Genomic DNA, 17,514 nt, shown 5'->3' on the forward strand with positions numbered 1-17,514 from the left:
CAGTTTTGAAATAAAAATAAACTTCTGTTTCACAGACACAAATAAGCCTTAGTGTTTATGTTTATTGTGAGATAAATAGCCAAAAGATTAAGTCAAATAGTATAATCCTCATGTGCAGGACCCAGAAGTGGAGAAATCTGTGGATTTGTAATGGAAGAGAAATTATGAAAAGAAAAACTGGGCCAAATCCTGGTGAAGCAAGTCTAGGGTTAGCAGGATAACCAATTAGAAAAGAACTATAGTCTAAGGAGGCACATAGAGTTAAGAACCTGCTTACATTCATTCATTCCTTTCACACTTTTCATTGAGGATCTATTACATATTGGTCATCTGCTAAGTTCTGTAATACAAAGATGAATGAGACCCTCCCCTTGAATTGCTCGCATTAAACAGTGGCAAGATTGTCTCTAACTGCTGTGGAATACATGTGTACAAACGCACTTTGAAGAAGTCAGTTCTAACTGATACCAAGGCTGCCTCACACTCAGACAGCAAGAGAATCAGAGAGAAAAGCTTGTCGTTCAGACAGTAGGTAGTTTCAAACAGATGATGTATGACAGAGAATAACTATTGACATAAATAGAGGCCAAAGACGGTGAAAAAGTGAGAGGTTGGGAGTGGTGTGCAAGACCCTGGAAGAGATGTTTGGGATGCAGGAGATCTGGAGATCCAGGTTGATTCTGGACATTTTAGAAATGCCATTCCTAAAGGTTAGATAAAGGATATAATTTGTTGTGGAGGTTAAACTCTCTGGCCCTCCCCGACCATTTTCCATTCATCATACGGGATTGCAGCTACCTACCTTGAGTGGCTTGAGTTTAGGAAAGTTTTAGCTGAGGGAATCAACTGAAAGGAGTAAAAGTCATTGGTTCAGCAACAAACTGGCAGAGATCCACGTCCATGTCATTTGTTTGGCCTAGAGCCAATATTAATATTTTTACTGATGTTTTTTGGAAGGATGAGTCAAGACTCTACAATGTAATTTGATGAATAACACAAAAGACAAAAATTACCAGAATTACTAGACTTCTGTCCTTACTGATTATTTATAGTTTAGGTGTTTATTTTCTGTCTTTTTCAACTAGACTGTAAGTTCCAGGAGGGCAGGAACCTTGTCTTGTTTGTTCTTATTTTCCTAACATGTAGAATGCTGCCTGCACATAACAGTTGCTCAGTAAATAGTTTTACATTGCTCGGACCACAGCGATAGGCTGAGATGAGTGCTGTGATAGCAGTATGCACTGGTGCTATGACAGCAGAGCATTCACTCCGCCTTGAGGTTCAGGGTAGGCTTCAGAGAGAAGGTGACATTTGAGCTTGAAGAGTGAGTAGCACTTCACAAAACAGAATGAGAGAGAATGGTATTTCAGAAAGGGTGGAACATCATGAATAAAGCAGTGTGTTATAAAAAAATAGTATGTTTGGGGGATAATAAAAAGTTTATCTTTTGAATGCTGATACTTAAGCAGTCAACAGTATGTGTGTGAAGCAAATTTCCTTCCATACAGGCATACTTCATGCAATAGTTGTGAAACCAGGACCACAGGGAGATGCAAGTAAATTACTTTTAAAAGACTAGGGAGTAAATTTCTTTTGTCAGGTGGATAAATCTATCCCTAATGAATATCTCCCAAGAAGCTTTTCCCTCCAAAGGTCTAGCTTTTTCCAAGACATTTATTCGGGGAGGTATCCTTCATATCTCCCTGAAAAGAAAGAAAAGTAAATAGTGGCTAACGCTTTCAACAATGATAAAAAAAATCAGAAAGGTCAAGGCTTTAATGTCATTTAATGTGAAGAGGAAATAAGATAAATGTTCAGCATTGAAGGATTATCACTAACCCATCTTTTCATAAACACAGAATAGTGGAGGTGGAACCTGCAGAGACTTCATTCAGGGAACATCCACTGTGGGACAGGCAGATGCTTTGGTATCCAGGCTGCTCTGCGCTGCCGGCTGCCGGAGTAATCCTCACAACAGCCCACAGAGGTAGGTATAACCACCTTTTGTTTTACAGGTGAGGAAACAGAGGCGCAGGACGGCCAGGTAACCGGCTTGGAGTGATAAATGAAACTAAAATAAGCGCCGACCTCGAAGCTCATTTGGTCCTTCCCCAACCCCATGCGGCCTCATTAAAGAGACTTTTTTGATTAGCTATGGAGAAAACGTTCTTCATCAAACATGAAATGCAATCCTGAAGGCACAGGTCTCTCTATCTTCTCTCTCTCTCCTCTCTCTCTCTCTCTCTCTCTCTCTCTCTCTCTCTGTGTGTGTGTGTGTGTGTGTGTGTGTGTATGAAGTGGCTTCTGGGGCCCCACGAAGCAATGTTCCCCCAAATAGCCCCAGACCAGGGTGTCTATAATTCATCCTGTTATAATTAACCCCGGGGTTACAGTATTGTCTCTGAAGCCCTTGTTGAAATGCAGATATGGACCTGGCAGGATTGACACGATCTCTCAATTACACCTAATTAAAGAGCTGGCTCTTTGAGAATCTGACCCGACTGGGCCAGGAGTGGGAAAGGCGGGGGCTGCCGGTGGGGGTGAGGGGTAGGGTTCTGCAGGCCCAGGAAGGCAGATGAGGGGTGGGGATCAGGATTGGGAGAGTCACTGGGTGCTCGGTGAGATGGGGGAGGTTGGAGCTGAACTAAAACAAAGTTTGACTTCTGGACATTTATCCAGGGAGAGGGCGGGGAACACACCTTTCCCGGGACTGTCTGGGAATCCCATTGACAGGTCATCTCAGGTTCACCATCTTCCCGTCGTGGGATCTTCCGGGGAGTCCACCCGGGAGCAATTAAACTGGGCCACACCAGCCACCTCCCACAGCAGCGGGGTCCGCAGATTTAACCCTTTCCCCGCAGACTCCGGCGCTGGGGGCCGCGCTCCCTCCCCCAACACTGCGCCCGCGCCCCCGGCTCCCGGACTGGGCATGCTCAGTAGCCGCCCGCTTCGTGCTGTCAGGGAAGCCTCTGCACGCCCTCCCCAGCTGCTCTCGGTCGCCTCCCCGCCGCCAGCCGCCCCGGGTGCATCCCGGCTTGCTCCGCTCCACGCGACCCAGATTCCTGCCCCGCCCCCGCCCCTTCCGCGCCCGCAGCCAGTGCGGCAGCCGCGGCCGCCCCTGTCCAGCCTCGGCGCCCGGGACCGAGCGCGTCGATCGCCGCCGCGGAGCGCGTAGCCTGAGCGTCTGGGGAGGGCGGAGATGAAGACCACGCCGCCGCGCGACGGGAGCTGCTGAGCCTGCCGCCGCCAGAGTCCAGGTGACTGGCGACCCCCGAGGAGCCTAGGGACGAGGGGCGAATGCCCTTGGGGAGGAGAGAGGCGCGGCGAGGACGCGAGGCATCACGCAAGCTGCGCGGTGCCTGGGACGCAGCAGAAATGCTCAGCATCGGGGGCAGAGAGGGAACGTGAATGAAAGTGCACTCTGCCTCGGTGCAGGGGCTCCGGGGTCACCCAGGACAGTGATTTCCCCTCCTATCCTGTCCTCCCAATTAACACCCGAGAGACTGCAGGTCGGCGCGAGAGGCTGTTTGCATCTCGGCCCGGGCGTAGGTCGCCTAGCGACCTAACGCCGAGGGCTCGGGGAAGGGATCCCAGGCAGAGCCAAAATGGAAGGCGGGACAAGGGCAGCCTGGCTGGGGCGAGGGGCTGGTCTGGGTCCCCGGGGACCCCTTGGCCTGTGGGCTTCGGTCTCCAGGGAGGAGAAAGGCAGCCGGGCTGCGGGGCCGCCGTACTGTGGGGTCCTCCTGGTAGAGACACGGGAGGAGCAGTCGCCTGGGCTGTTGCGCTGCGCCTCCTCCAACTGCTGGGAAACTCCGCACTTCAGTATTAGAGCATCTCTTTCCTGGGCAGGTAGAATTGGACAGCCGAGTGGAGAGTGACAGCTGACTGCTGACGGGGCTGTTAAAAGCAGAGCAGTGGAGTGTGGTGGTGGGGTGAGCTGTTGTGGGTGCTTTTTTTTTTTTTCTCTAAGTGTGGGTACGGACTGCTCTGACTCAGTGTTTCTGCTCAACCTCTAAGCGGCGAGTCCGGTAACACACCTTATGAATATTTCAGGAACGACCTCACGGGCTCACTTGCTTCAGATCAAGTTTAATGAATATGTTTGTCAGCCTTTCTGCTGTGCACAGGCAGGTGGAAGCCCCAACCAGTGCTCTGAGCATTCTACATTATTTCATCCCTTTCCCTCACCAACTAGGAAAAAGATGCTGCTAACCCCCAGTGGGCCATATATTGGTACTATAAATTGAGTCTGTCATTTGGAGAGACCAATTTTGGGCAGGCATCCAGGCATTGTTCTGCATCTCTGCAGTGTATACGTGTTGTGCTGGTAGCCTGACAACCGTCCTTAACTGGTGGTGCCAATATGGTGGAAAGCAGGTATTATGCCTGTATTGGGATAAATGTCTTAATTCATTAACATATTATGACAACACGTAGTTACAGCAGACTTAGTCATTCCCTCCCCCAGAAGTTTTCTCTGAGGTCAGTTTAGTTGGTATTTTGCCAAAGGCACACTCTTGCATCTATCTACATTGGGAGGTATTTCTCTTATCTTAATCTTTTTCTTAGGAAGAAGAAATAAATGTCTTCTCTCTAAGACATCACTGTCAAGAACACTGAAAGAAGAACCCATTAATGTAGGGAACGTTGAGAACTGGAACAGGCTGTAGGGCATCTTTCCTACACTTCAGGTTATAACTTCCATTGCATCACCACCATTTACCGGTAAACCAGCACACACAGCAATCAGTACTCGAAATGGTCCTCTTTTGCAGAAAAAGCCTGCTTTTCTCCCAGCTTTGGTGAGATAGATATGTAATCTTCATAAGGACCTATAAGGAATTCCTCTGTGGAACAAAATTTTAAGCCTCCAGTGCAGGATGCTAAAAGAAGCGACGCTTTAATCTTGCCAGCCCATACACAGTGAAGCTGAAGTGCTTCAATTTACAGATATTTTACATTTAGGAAGGCTTTTCCAACAAAGACCTACTGCAGTTACATCACAGGCTCCACCTCCGCCTGCCAGCCTGCTTCTGCAAACCTGTTAGTTAGGATACTATGTATTGCTGTGCCTGATTAATGAAGAAAAGAAATCTCCAAATCAAAGATTTATTTATTTCTCTTTTTGCGTTCTGCTGATTTAATTGAAAATATGAAAATTTCAAAAATTAATACTTGCAGCCAGGACTTAGCTGAGGCGTGATAATAACTCTATAAATGTTAGCTTTCCAAGAGATCTTAAACAAAATTACAGTATTCTTTGTAAAATCTTCTATAAATTGCATTAGAATAAAAATTATATGAAATTGGCAAAATAAGTGAAAATGTCATATAATAAATCAAGCAGCATTTCTTAAAGCATGTTACTGAGAGGTTCAGAAAGAAACCCAGTTGCATTAACAGATATGAAATCTGGATGATTGAGAAGTTTGCGGAGCTTGCATACAAATCTCCAGGTGACTTGAAGTGTTCTCGAGTCCTCTGAGAATTTTTAACAAATCACTGTTACAGTGTCCAGATTTAGCAATACAAATGTGGGCTGCCCAGTTAAATTTGAATTTCAGATAAATAGTGAATTGCTATTTTTACCTATGTCTCATGTAATATTTGGTACATACTTACACTACAAAATATTATTAGTTGTTTATCCCAAATTCAGTTTTGACTGGGCTGCCTGTATTTTTCTGGCAACCCTAGTTACTGGAAATGTTTCATTCCTCCTTTTTGGGTCATTTATGGGTTGAAAAAATAAAGTGGAGCAGAAATCATATGCTCTTCTGCAGACAATCTGGGACAAGCTCAGTTCTGGTTCAAGCTTTTGAAAATAACACATGCTTAAAAGTGAACAGTTTCACTTCAACACATATTGGTTGGGTATCTCTGCTTGCTAGACTTAGTGGAAGGTGCCAAGGATGCAAAGATGACAAGGGGAAATGGGGCAGGGGGTGGGATCTGCATCATAATTTCTAGGACTTGTTGTGCCAGGAGTGTGTGTTTATGATGGTGGTGGAGGGGCGTGTCTACTGTAGGAGCCTAGAAGAGGCACTGAACTATGCTGGGCAGCTGTAGTCAGGCAGTGAGATGCCTAGCAGTTTTGACAGGACTGGCGTTGAATAAAAGAGCAAGATCTTATCCTGGGAGAAAATGAGGGAAAAAAATCTCTGTGTTAATAGATAGTAGAGTAGTGCTGGAAGTTGAAGGATTTGATCTGATAGCCTCAGTGAGAGGACAGAGTGGCCTGCTGAGAATGAGGGAAGGGAGGGGGATTCTGAAAGAAAGATTTTAAATAGTCGCCAATGGGAATGGAAAAGAGAGCTGAAAAGGGACAAGGACAGGAATTGGCAAATGGTACTTCGGTGAATGGACCTCAATGCATTTAAAATAGCAATTGATCTGCTCTTGACTCATACCCTAAGTGCTAGTTTACTATTCTATTACCACCCTGGTCTCAGGTAAAAAGTCATCATCACACAATACTGGAATATATCATTTAAATGTTTTATTACATTTATATAAAAGTAGGTAATTAAATATAATATTTGAGATGCCGATCAATAGTCAGTTGCTTCTTTTTTTATTTTTGATTTGTAATGTTTCATTTATTTCTTTTCTTTTTTTCTCTCTTTTATTATACTTTAAGTTCTAGGGTACATGTGCACAACGTACAGGTTTGTCACATATGTATACCTGTGCCATGTTGGTGTGCTGCACCCATTAACTCGTCATTTACATTAGCTATATCTCCTAATGCTATCCCTCTCCCCTCCCCCCACCTCACAACAGGCCCCAGTGTGTGATGTTCCCCTCCTGTGTCCAGGTGTTCTCATTGTTCAATTCTCACCTATGAGTGAGAACATGCAGTGTTTGGTTTTCTGTTCTTGCGATAGTTTGCTGAGAATGATGGTTTCCAGCTGCATCCATGTCCCTACAAAGGACATGAACTCATCCTTTTTTATGGCTGCATAGTATTCCATGGTGTATATGTGCCACATTTTCTTAATCCAGTCTGTCATTGATGGACATTTGGGTTGGTTCCAAGTCTTTGCTATTGTGAATAGTGCCGCAATAAACATACGTGTGCATGTGTCTTTATAGCGGCATGATTTATAATCCTTTGGGTATATACCCAGTGATGGGATGGCTGGGTCAAATGGTATTTCTAGTTCTAGATCCAATAGTCTGTTGCTTCTTGGCACAAATTTCTGAAATAAGATAAGCAGATGTCTTGGTTTTAGCAAATCTGTTGCTTCAAGTAGGAAAAGACATTAAATTGAGATCATTTCTGATTTGATCCAGCTATCTTTAAAAAACTAGATTCTGATGATGGAAAAAGTGTACATTTTACAGAAATAGCACTATGTGAAATGACTATATGCTTGTAGTACCACCAGAGGACCTAGTCAGAATGTTCCAAATGCAGTTAATTCCAAAAAAACTGGCACATCACATACATGTGTGTCTTTGAAGACCCAGAAGCTACTTTCATTATTGAGTAACATGGTAAATTTCCAGGGAAGTTGATGATCAAACCACTGCGGTCCAGGTAGAGAATAGTTACTCATTTCTTGAAGATTCCAATTTGCAAACTCCAGCAACTGATAATAGAATGCCATTCTAGATTGCCCTTCTGTCAAGAAATCTGTTTTTTTTTTTTTTTTTTTTTTTGGAACTATCCTTCAGAAGAGCCTCATGTGTTTGAGTGTCCATATGTGTGGTTAAATTTCCACTTCAACTTTTATAATAAGATCTTAAAATTATAAAAATTACCCTATAATAAAACTTATAACTAAGTAGCTCATTAGGGTCTTTCTTATCAAATGATTATCCTTTCAACAGAGCAGAAAACAGTCTTACTTCAGGTTTTTCTACTCTTCCTCTTTGCAATGCTTGCCAAACACATTCTGCCTTGTAATTCTGATAGTATATGAGAAAAAAAATATATGATCAAGAATGTGTTGATGCTGCTATAATTTCAAGGCAATTAGACCACAGGTTTTGTTTTCAGCAAGACTTCACATGAACATGGCTTATTAAAGAAAGGCTTACTGCAGTAATCCTCAATGACAGTTTATGTGGAATATCACCCAGAGAGAGCCTTAACTGAAATTGTGTGCCCAATTTACATTTTATATTCTAAGTCCTCAGTGGATACTCTGAATTTAAAGATTCTGAAGAGAGTATGTTCTTTCATCCTGGGAGCTTTTAACCTTCCAACTCACTTCTGCTGACCACGAGCAAGTCATATTTTATATCAGTTTCTATGCTGTAAAATGGAAGATATACACATTAAAAAAATAATATTGTGCCAACCCTAATCTCAGTATCTATAAAATAAACTCTAAGTGTTGCTATGGTTCCAAGGGATGAATAACTTTATTCTCAATGAAAGTAGATGATTTGTACAATGTCTGGGTACTCTATATGATATTTCAGATGCCATCAAAATAATTCACAATTTGATTTTTTTACTTTTTTGGTGCAAAGCAAAATAATTGTGGCAAATGCCTAAGGAGAGCTCATTAAGCCTCTTTAAAAAGTCAGTCTCATGAAAGTCAATAACTGCAGATTCAAAAGTCTTTATATAACTTTTAAATGTTTCCATTTTAATTATTGGGATTAGGACTTGGGTAATTAGCATGCTGGTTATAAGAGCTCATTTCAGCTGTTATAACTCTATTTTTTTGTGCAGGTAGTTGGTGAAAGGCTACCATATGTTTTGAAGGTTTCATTCATAATGAAACTATTTATCTCACAGCTGTTTTTTGGCTTAACAGATATCATCAGTGACATCAGAAACCCTGTTCCCTAAATCTTCTTTACTTTACCACTTGGCATTATAAATATTTAAAATGTGAATCAATTTTTGGAATGAATTTACTGTACATTTCTTACTTTTTTCTTTAAAAGAATAGGAATATTCCACTCTTCAGAACTTGGAAGCCAGATTTTCTGAAGGTTCCATATTCCATAAACACTGACATATTAATTTCAGATTTCCTTTGCTTTATGATCCACTTAAATGAGCAAAAATTTAAATAATTGCTTTTAGTTGAGAAGTTCAACTGTACATTCTCTTAAAATGGTAAACATTTATCAAGGCTATTTAAATTAAAATGCCTATTATGTATGTCATTAGTCATAATTTTAAAAACCTTTATTAAAATACTTTACATAGAATTTTGACTTTCATATTCTGTCTCATGGATAATGTATATGTAGCCCACTATGTGAATCCAATATATTAAAATCAAGACTTATGAAACAGATGGGTTGAGTTACAGTTTTTGCTTCACTAAAGAGTTTTGTGCCGTACCAAAAATTTCCTCTACTATTCCTTTAAATTGTAGATAACCTGGAGTATTTAAAGTAGAGGCAGAGTTATCAGATTTTTATATATACACAATCCCTCTGGCACACATTTATCAACTAGAATATTGAGTAATCTTTATGGGTGACAGGCAGAAATCAGGTCTGAAATGTAGTGTCATAGCTGGGTTGACCAGCTACATCCAAAGAATGTTCATAGGTCTGTAAGCCAACATAGAAGCTGCTTTCTGTTGGTCTACCTTACAGGTCTTTATTTGACCATGACATTTCTACAATGTTCTCAAGGACTCAGATGTACATAGATCATAATGCAAAGCTCAAAGCAATAGAGAATTTGGATGACAATCAGGATTAAATTTGAAATCTCTTAGCCCAGAACAAGCAGTGGAACTAAGATTATATTTTAAAAGGATGGATGTGAAGTTCATGTAGGTTCTAAAATCCCTTGCTAAGGACATAGTGTAGAAGTCCTAGTTTACCAACAGTTTGGTTTTCAAAAAATAGTTTTAGTTCACTTGAGCATTAGCAAACAGTACAGAAGAAACTAATGCTATACTTTGGCTGGGTTCACAGATAAATAGAGCCCAGATCTAAGAAGGTCAGAAACAAAAAGTATAACATACTGTACTGAAAGTGATGCATTTTGGGCCACCTATCAGAGAAAGAAATGCTTTTATTGGGTAGGGCGTTGATTCTGATGACCTTAAAAACACCTCCTAAATCTTATCCTGCAGTTTAAATTGAGCTCCCAGGCACTTATCCACGAATCTGTCAATGTCTAATTCAGCTTAGCAGCATGTATGTGATAGATAACTATTGTACATCATTGCTTTGACTTATAATGAATATATGATCTTATTCTTTTCCATGTGTTAGTTATTCCCTAGGTAATGAATCAGTCTAACTAAAAATAGGTGCATCTGCTCTGTAACTAGCACTAGGTTAAATTCAACAGCCTGTTTCCAGGTATTCTTTAATTATCTAAGATCATATTTGAAATTCTAATTCAAAATGATATGTCTTTTGAGTAGCCATAAAATAGGCTTGTGTCCAAGTCCTAAAATAAAATTGCACAGCACACCTAATCAAATTAGACAACGATGGAAGATGAACATGTGTTTGTTCTGAGTGTACTCTATGTGTACTCTCATTACTCTGCATTGTGTTTTGACTTTTGAAAGTATTTGTTTATAGCATACAGTGGACAACTGTCATTCTTTTTCAACAACGCCATCTGAATCTCTTTTCCATGTCGGGGGTTGTATTAGTGAAGGCTCTCCAGAGAAAAGGAGATATATTTATATTGAGAGACTTATTATGAGGAATTGGCCTACTTGACTATGGAGGCTGAGAAGTCCTGCAATCTGCTGTCTGCAAACTAGAGACCCAGGAAAGCTGGTGGTGTAATTCCAGTCCAAGGGAAAGAAAAGACTAATGCCCCAGCTTAGCAGGCAAGCAGGAGGCAAAAGCGGGTGAATTCTTCTTTCTTCTGCCTTTTTGTTCTATTCAGGCCCTCGATGGATGGATTGACAGTGCCCACCCACACTGGGAAGGGGAAATGACTTACTGAGGCCACCAATTCAAATGCTTATCTCATTCAGAAACACCCTCATAGGTGCACCCAGAAATAATGTTTCATCTCCGCAGTCTTTGACCCGTCAAGTAGACACACAGAATTCACCATCACAGGGGCTCTTTTGCATGATGAGGCAGAGCCCACTCCCCCTCTAGGAGCTGAAAGTGCCAGATGCTTCCTTTCCCCAAACCTCCTTGCATCTGGGCCTGGGCCTGTGATCCAAACTCTGCCCCAGTGGCGGATTTTCCAGTCGGCAGTGCCCCTTGACCAGTGCTGGAGGGTCAGTGGGGCCACGCCAGTCTGTGCCTGGTGGTGACATTAGAGGTGTCTTTACTGAGCCAGTTCTGTGTCAGCATTTCAAGTGTTATTTTTTGCTACATAGCCTCCATACCCAGTTCTCTAGCCCACCCGGAGATTCTGTGAGTTGCCTTCAGAACACACTCCGTTTCTGCTTCAGTTGGCAGAACTAGATTCGTTTCTTGCGGTGATAAACAGGGTGCGAGTCCATGTTTACAGGGGACCTGCTGAGCACACAGCACTGTGAAAGGCACAAAAGGAAATGCTTTTTCATTCTCCGAGTATTTATGGAATAAGGCATCTTGCTTGGCATTGGCCAGAAGGAAAGACATACAAAGCTGGTATTTTCGAACTAGTGCTATGAGGACAAGTAGGAGGAGGTGGGAATACTACTGGCAAACTTAAAGGGAGGGTAGATGTAATTCCATGGCTATGCTAATTTTAAAAATTGATTTAGTACAGAGAGGAAGTGTTGGGATAAGAAAGGATACTTTTCAGGAAAATAAATACTGCATTTCATCCATTTCAAGAGAAAACTTTTTTCCTTCATTTTAACATTTATGAAATTAGGAGGCATTGTTAGAGTGTGCCATGTTTTAATTGTTACTTTTTTCTGCTCAACTCATCTACCATATTTTACTGAATCTAAAATGTCATTGACATATACTATTATATTTTATACCTTTAAGGAAAAAGCTCAATAAATAGTTATTTTAAAAATGCTTCTGCCAGGCGCGGTGGCTCATACCTGTAATCCCCGCACTTTGGAAGGCTGAGGCGGGTGGATCACTTGAGGCCAGGAGTTCAAGACCCGCCTGGCCAACATGGTGAAACCCGATCTCTACTAAAAATACAAGAATTAGCCTGGTATGGTGGCATGTGCTTGTAATCCAAGCTACTCGGGAGGCTGAGGTGAGAGAATCACTTGAACCCAGGAGGCAGAGGTTGCAATGAACCGAGATTGTGTTCCTGCACTCCAGCCTGGGTGACAGAGCGAGACCTGTCTCCAAAAAGAAAAAAGAAAAAAAAAAAAAAAGACTATATTCTAACAGCATACTGGGGACTCTCCAGACTAGAGGATTCAAAAGACTCTAAGAGAACTAAGTCAGTTATGGAAATGATATGGGTTAGGTACCAAAGTCCTTTTCATTGTTGTTTCATAGTGTTCCAAAACTGTTAAAGAGTAATGGATTTACCTCTAACTTCTGTTATAAACCAATGCAGGTGCTAATTATTATAGCCTTGCTTGGCTGTAAAAAAATACCTAGCATACCTGTGATGATTCTCAATTATGTGGATGGCACCTTTTCTGGATACCTTTTTTTAAAAATTTCATATACATCCAGAAGTACATAGGATAGTGTGAATCCCAGTAATTAAAAATCATCAAATCATGACCAATGCTGTTTGATCTCTAACCCTACTCTATATCCATCCATATTATTTTGAAGCAAATCCCAGATACCATATGATTTCATTTATAAATACTTCAGTAAGTCTCTCTAAAAGAAAATGACTTTTCAAAAATATACCCCTGGAAAAAAAATCTGTAATTCGTGGCATCTTTTTTTTTAGTAAATGCATTTTTTTTTTTTTTTACTTAAGTTTTAAGCTACTTTTGTCTTTGAAGGTTTTTTAAAAAACAGTAACAACAAATTAGGTCCACTTCAATGTCCACTGAATTCTTTTTATGAAATTTGTATGATGCTAACACGTCACATTAGCATTGTGATATTGTTCTGCAACAGTATCTCTTCTGATTTTTCATCCTGCAGCTTTCTTTTGAATATATGCTCTAGCAGAGGATTTGTGAATAAAAATATTCTTGCCATTTCCAATGCAGTGTTCAGAAAAGCCATGTCTGTCCCTTAATTATTTTTGGTCCTAAACGAAGGATTCATAATACCACATCAAATGATTTGGACAATCAGTTAGCTAATGAGCATACAGCATGTTGAACCATGTCAACATTTGTTTACTCAAGCTCTTCCACATTCCTATTAAATATTTCCCACACATCTTCATCTAATGTCAAAACCAATACACACATCTGTAACGTGTGGCCTGATGGATACTGTGCTAGAAGTGGCTTAGGTTTGGGGAATTCCTCCACTTGTTGCAGGCAATGCTCTGGTTCCTCAAGCCTTAGTTTCTTCTTCTTCTTCTTCTTTTTTAAGTGTGGTTTAAGTCAAGGTTTTATGGCACTGGATCTCAAGAGGTGACTGGTGCCTCCATCTGGGCTGAAATCATAGCCCCATGGAACCTTCTTAAAATGTAAGTTTTTGTGTATATCAAAGGAGCACTTACACATCATTTAAAACATTGTATTGCTACAAGACTTTTATGGAAAAACTCATTCCCTAATCCATCTCTACTCCAGATTTGTGTTTCTCAGCAATGCCATTTTAATCATTTTGACTGTTTGTACTGCTGTTTCTCAGTATATTAAAAGTATCAGATCTATTGATTTTCCACTACAGAAGTGAAAATTTAACTTTCATATCTAATCCCACTCTCTTATACATCTATGTTTCTCCTTTCTCAATTCTCCCAATATCACTATTTTTGATTAAATATTCAGTGTTTATTTTGACAATGTAAATTTTATTTATAGCTTGTTATAGTTTTTGCACAACTTTCTGTTTTCTCAAGAATTAGTAATTCTAATTTTGTTTTTCTTATTTTTTATTGATGTCTATTAATCTTTTTTTTTTTTGAGACAGAGTCTTGTTTTGTTGCCCACGCTGGAGTGCAGTGGCGTGATCTTGGCTTACTGCAACTTCTGTCACCTAAGTTCAAGCAATTTTCCTGCCTCAGCCTCCTGAGTAGCTGGGATTACAGGTGCACACCACCATGCCCAGCTAATTTTTGTATTTTTAGTAGAGACGGGGTTTCGCCACGTTGCCCAATCTAGTCTTGAACTCCTGGGCTCAAACGATCCACCTGCCTCAGCCTCCCAAACTGCTGGGATTACAGGTGTGAGCCATCAAGCCCAGCCTATTAATCTTATTTTCTATTAATGTTCTTGTTATCTGTTAATGCATATCCCAAATTTATCCCCGAACCAACAGAGTTGTGAATATTTTCTGCATACATTCATACATGTCAAATAATCTGTCAGTTCCAATTTTTTTATGAAGACCTCTTTCCTTAAGCTCTAATGCATTCTGAACTGGTTAGATTGTTGTTAAGGGCCTTACATTCACCATCATTCTAAGAAATCCTTTCACCTTTCTCCAATATGGGATTTTCTGATTCCTGGGTCCAATGTCTTTCTCATTCTCCATCTTCATTTTCGTGGAATGCTTTCTTCAGAAACTTCTGGAAAAGACATACTTGAAAGATACATAGAAGGTCTTGTATGTCTGAAATTGTCTTCATTTTCTCCTCATGCTGAATATTTTGGCTCAGTGTAGAAATCTAGATTAGAAAGAATTTTTTCTTGGAATTTTTCTTTTTGCTTCTGTGTTCCTGTTGACAAATTGAATGCTCGTGAAGACTTGGTGCTTTCTATGTGAACTGTTTGTTTTTGTTCCCCCTCTGGAAACTTCTGTGTTGTGAAATTTCATCATAATGTGCTTCAGTGAGGATCTTTTGTTATTCAAGGAGCTGGGTACCCTGTGGGTCTTTTTGATCCGGAGACTCATGTTCTTCAGCTCTTGGAGAGTTTCCTGTATTATTTCTTTGATGATTTCTTCACCAACATTCTCGCTTTTCTTTCTCTCTACAATATCTATTACTTGGATGTTGAACCTTTTTCTCACCATTTTTCATCTTTTTGTTAAATTCTTCTGGCAGATTCCCTCAAATTTGATAGATATTTTCAACTTTGCCTTTCATTTCACTTTTATAAAATTTCCAAGAACATTTTCTAATTCTCTTAAAGTTCCCTTTTATTGATTCCTGTTCCTATTTAATGAGTATTTTTCTTTTATCTATGAAAATTATGATGTTTTAATTTTAATTTTAATAAACAATTGCATTGTTTCTTTTGCTTTCAGATTCCCTTTTTTTCCTCTTTCTTTGCTTTGGGGCTCTGTAATTCATGTCAGAAATGTCCCTTAATTGATAATCCTTGGCTATCTGTTCATATTTAAGATTGAGGCACTAAAATGCTCTCTGTGCACAGGTGGGCCTGGTTGACCATCTGTTTCACAGTAGCCCAGTTGGGGGCTAATGCTTCTTTAGGGGAGAGCTTTATGTGTCTCTGGTTAATTTCCTGAGAGATAACTCCTCTAATATCCTACCCGAGAAGTATTATGCTGGCTGCCTCTGTTCTGGGAGTTGAGTGGGAGAAGGATGGCGGGGATCTCACATTTACCAGTAGATTTTCATGCAAACTCCTTGTATTTCATATGTCAACTCAATCTCATTTTCCTACATCACCAAGTTCAGAGCCTCTCTAGCTCAACCTCTTTACAAGTAAATTTCATCTCTGCTGATAGAATGGAGAAGGGTTATGCCTAATTTCAAAAGCTGGAGAAGGAGCCGTAGGTCCTAACTACTCCTATGAAAACTTTCAACCAGGCTGGGCATAGTGGCTCATGTCTGTGATCCCAACACTTTGGGAGGCCAAGGTGGGCACATTGCTTAGGCTCAGGAGTTCGAGACCAGCCTGGCCAACATGGCAAAACCACATCTCTACTAAAAATACAAAAAATAGCTGGATGTGGTGGCGCATACCTGCAGTCCCAGTTACCAGGGAGGGTGAGGTGGGAGGATCGCTTAAACCCAGGCAGTAGAGGTTGCAGTGAACCAAGATCATGCCACTACACTCCAGCCTGGGTGATAGAGTGAGACCCTATATTTAAAAAACAAAACAAACAACAACAAAAAACCTTTCAACCAAGCCTCTATTTTGGGCATCTTCTTACACATCCACTTTTAGAGGAACTGAGCACCTCTAACTCCTGAACATGGCTGAGGTTCTCACTCAGGAGTTCGAGACCAGCCTGGCCAACATGGCAAAATCCTGTCTCTACTGAAAATACAAAAATTAGCTGGGCATGGTAGCACACACTTTGTGATCCCAGTGACTCGGGAGGCTGACGCAGGAGAATCACTTGAACCTGGGAGGCAGAGGTTGCAGTGAACCAAGATTGCACCACTGCACTCCAGCCTCGGCGACAAAGCGAGACCTTGTCTAAAGAAAAAAAAAAAGGAATTAAAGATTAAAAAAACAAAAAACAAAAAGCAGTGTTAAATACATCAGCAATGATGATTGTGAGATAGCTGGAGAACCAGGAGAACATGAGATCACAGAAGCCACAAAAAGGGCCTTTTAAGAAGCAGCTTCACATGTGTTAGAAGCTGAATGAGACAGGACGGGAAAATGGAGCTTGGAGTAGAACATACCCTGCCTTCGACCAAGCACATACTTACCCACCCTTTGTGTTGAGGTAAGGAGTGCTAATCACTCCAGAGATGTTTATGATCTGAGCTGTCTGTGTGTCAAAAGGAAGTTGTCTTGAGCACTGTATATGTATGAGAAGTGTATGCATGGCTACGTACACTGGAGGGATTATGATAGGGCAAGGGAACCAGGGCTCACAGGCTGTGGAGTAAGAGCGTTGGGAGGCTCTCCAGTGAGGCTAAGAAGGATATGAGTTGCTCTATCAACAACTTATAACATATTCTGGAATTACTTAACCTGGCTTAACCTGAATAAAAATGTCAGAGTCAGGAAATAAGAGTCCTGATTTGCTGCAGGTCATTAGTACTCTTTGTCACCAACCGATAAATTCTTATGTAGAAGCATCACAGCCCAGAATTTGGAAGTAAGTAGGCTTCAGTCTTACTATGTTACATGGATTCTAAGATATTCTTTTTCTCCACATCACTAAAATTAGATGCATTGTAGTTTAATTAGCAGCATTTTATTTTTTGTTAAGGGCACATAAAATAATGGTGAATTCTACCATTGATGGCGCTGATGAAATACCATTGGAAAGAATAAAATAATATTCACTCAGCAAACATCTGTCAAGCCATGCATAATCATAGCTCTAAAGTGTATTAAAAGCTACTTTTTTGTTTTACTTTATGAATTATTGCCGAAGTCCAGTCTAAATGGTCGAATTCCTTTAGTGAATGCTATTACCTCTTCTGCATGATCAGGGTTAGCATTGCCTTAAGAGTAGAGTACCCTGCTTGCCTCCAGGCTGCTGGAAATGCCCCAATTTGCTTGAACTTTCCTGTCAAATAGTTCTAGATAAATGCTTTCACTATGTTCTGATTGTATGAAAGCAAAAATGTTGCCAAAAGCATTAGATTATATTGGCAAAATTATATCCATTTAATTTTCATGCAAACAT

The 17,514-nt window shown here is 40.8% G+C and overlaps 1 protein-coding gene across 3 annotated transcripts in view; it reads left to right on the forward strand.

Annotated features, from left to right (window-relative positions):
- The first annotated feature begins 2,964 nt into the window (after positions 1-2,964).
- The window catches only part of ELMOD1 (ELMO domain containing 1), a 76,248-nt gene continuing 61,698 nt past the window's right edge, over positions 2,965-17,514 (forward strand). Inside the window, exon 1 of one of the 3 annotated variants that reach the window (XM_008020737.3) lies at positions 2,965-3,257. The gene's annotated coding sequence lies outside the window, so the exon portion shown is untranslated. The remainder of the gene's footprint in view (positions 3,258-17,514) is intronic. The other 2 variants (XM_008020735.3, XM_008020739.3) reach the window with 2 other exon arrangements.

This window comes from Chlorocebus sabaeus, chromosome 1 (assembly GCF_047675955.1).
Source record: "Chlorocebus sabaeus isolate Y175 chromosome 1, mChlSab1.0.hap1, whole genome shotgun sequence".
NCBI classification, from domain to species: Eukaryota; Metazoa; Chordata; class Mammalia; order Primates; family Cercopithecidae; genus Chlorocebus; species Chlorocebus sabaeus.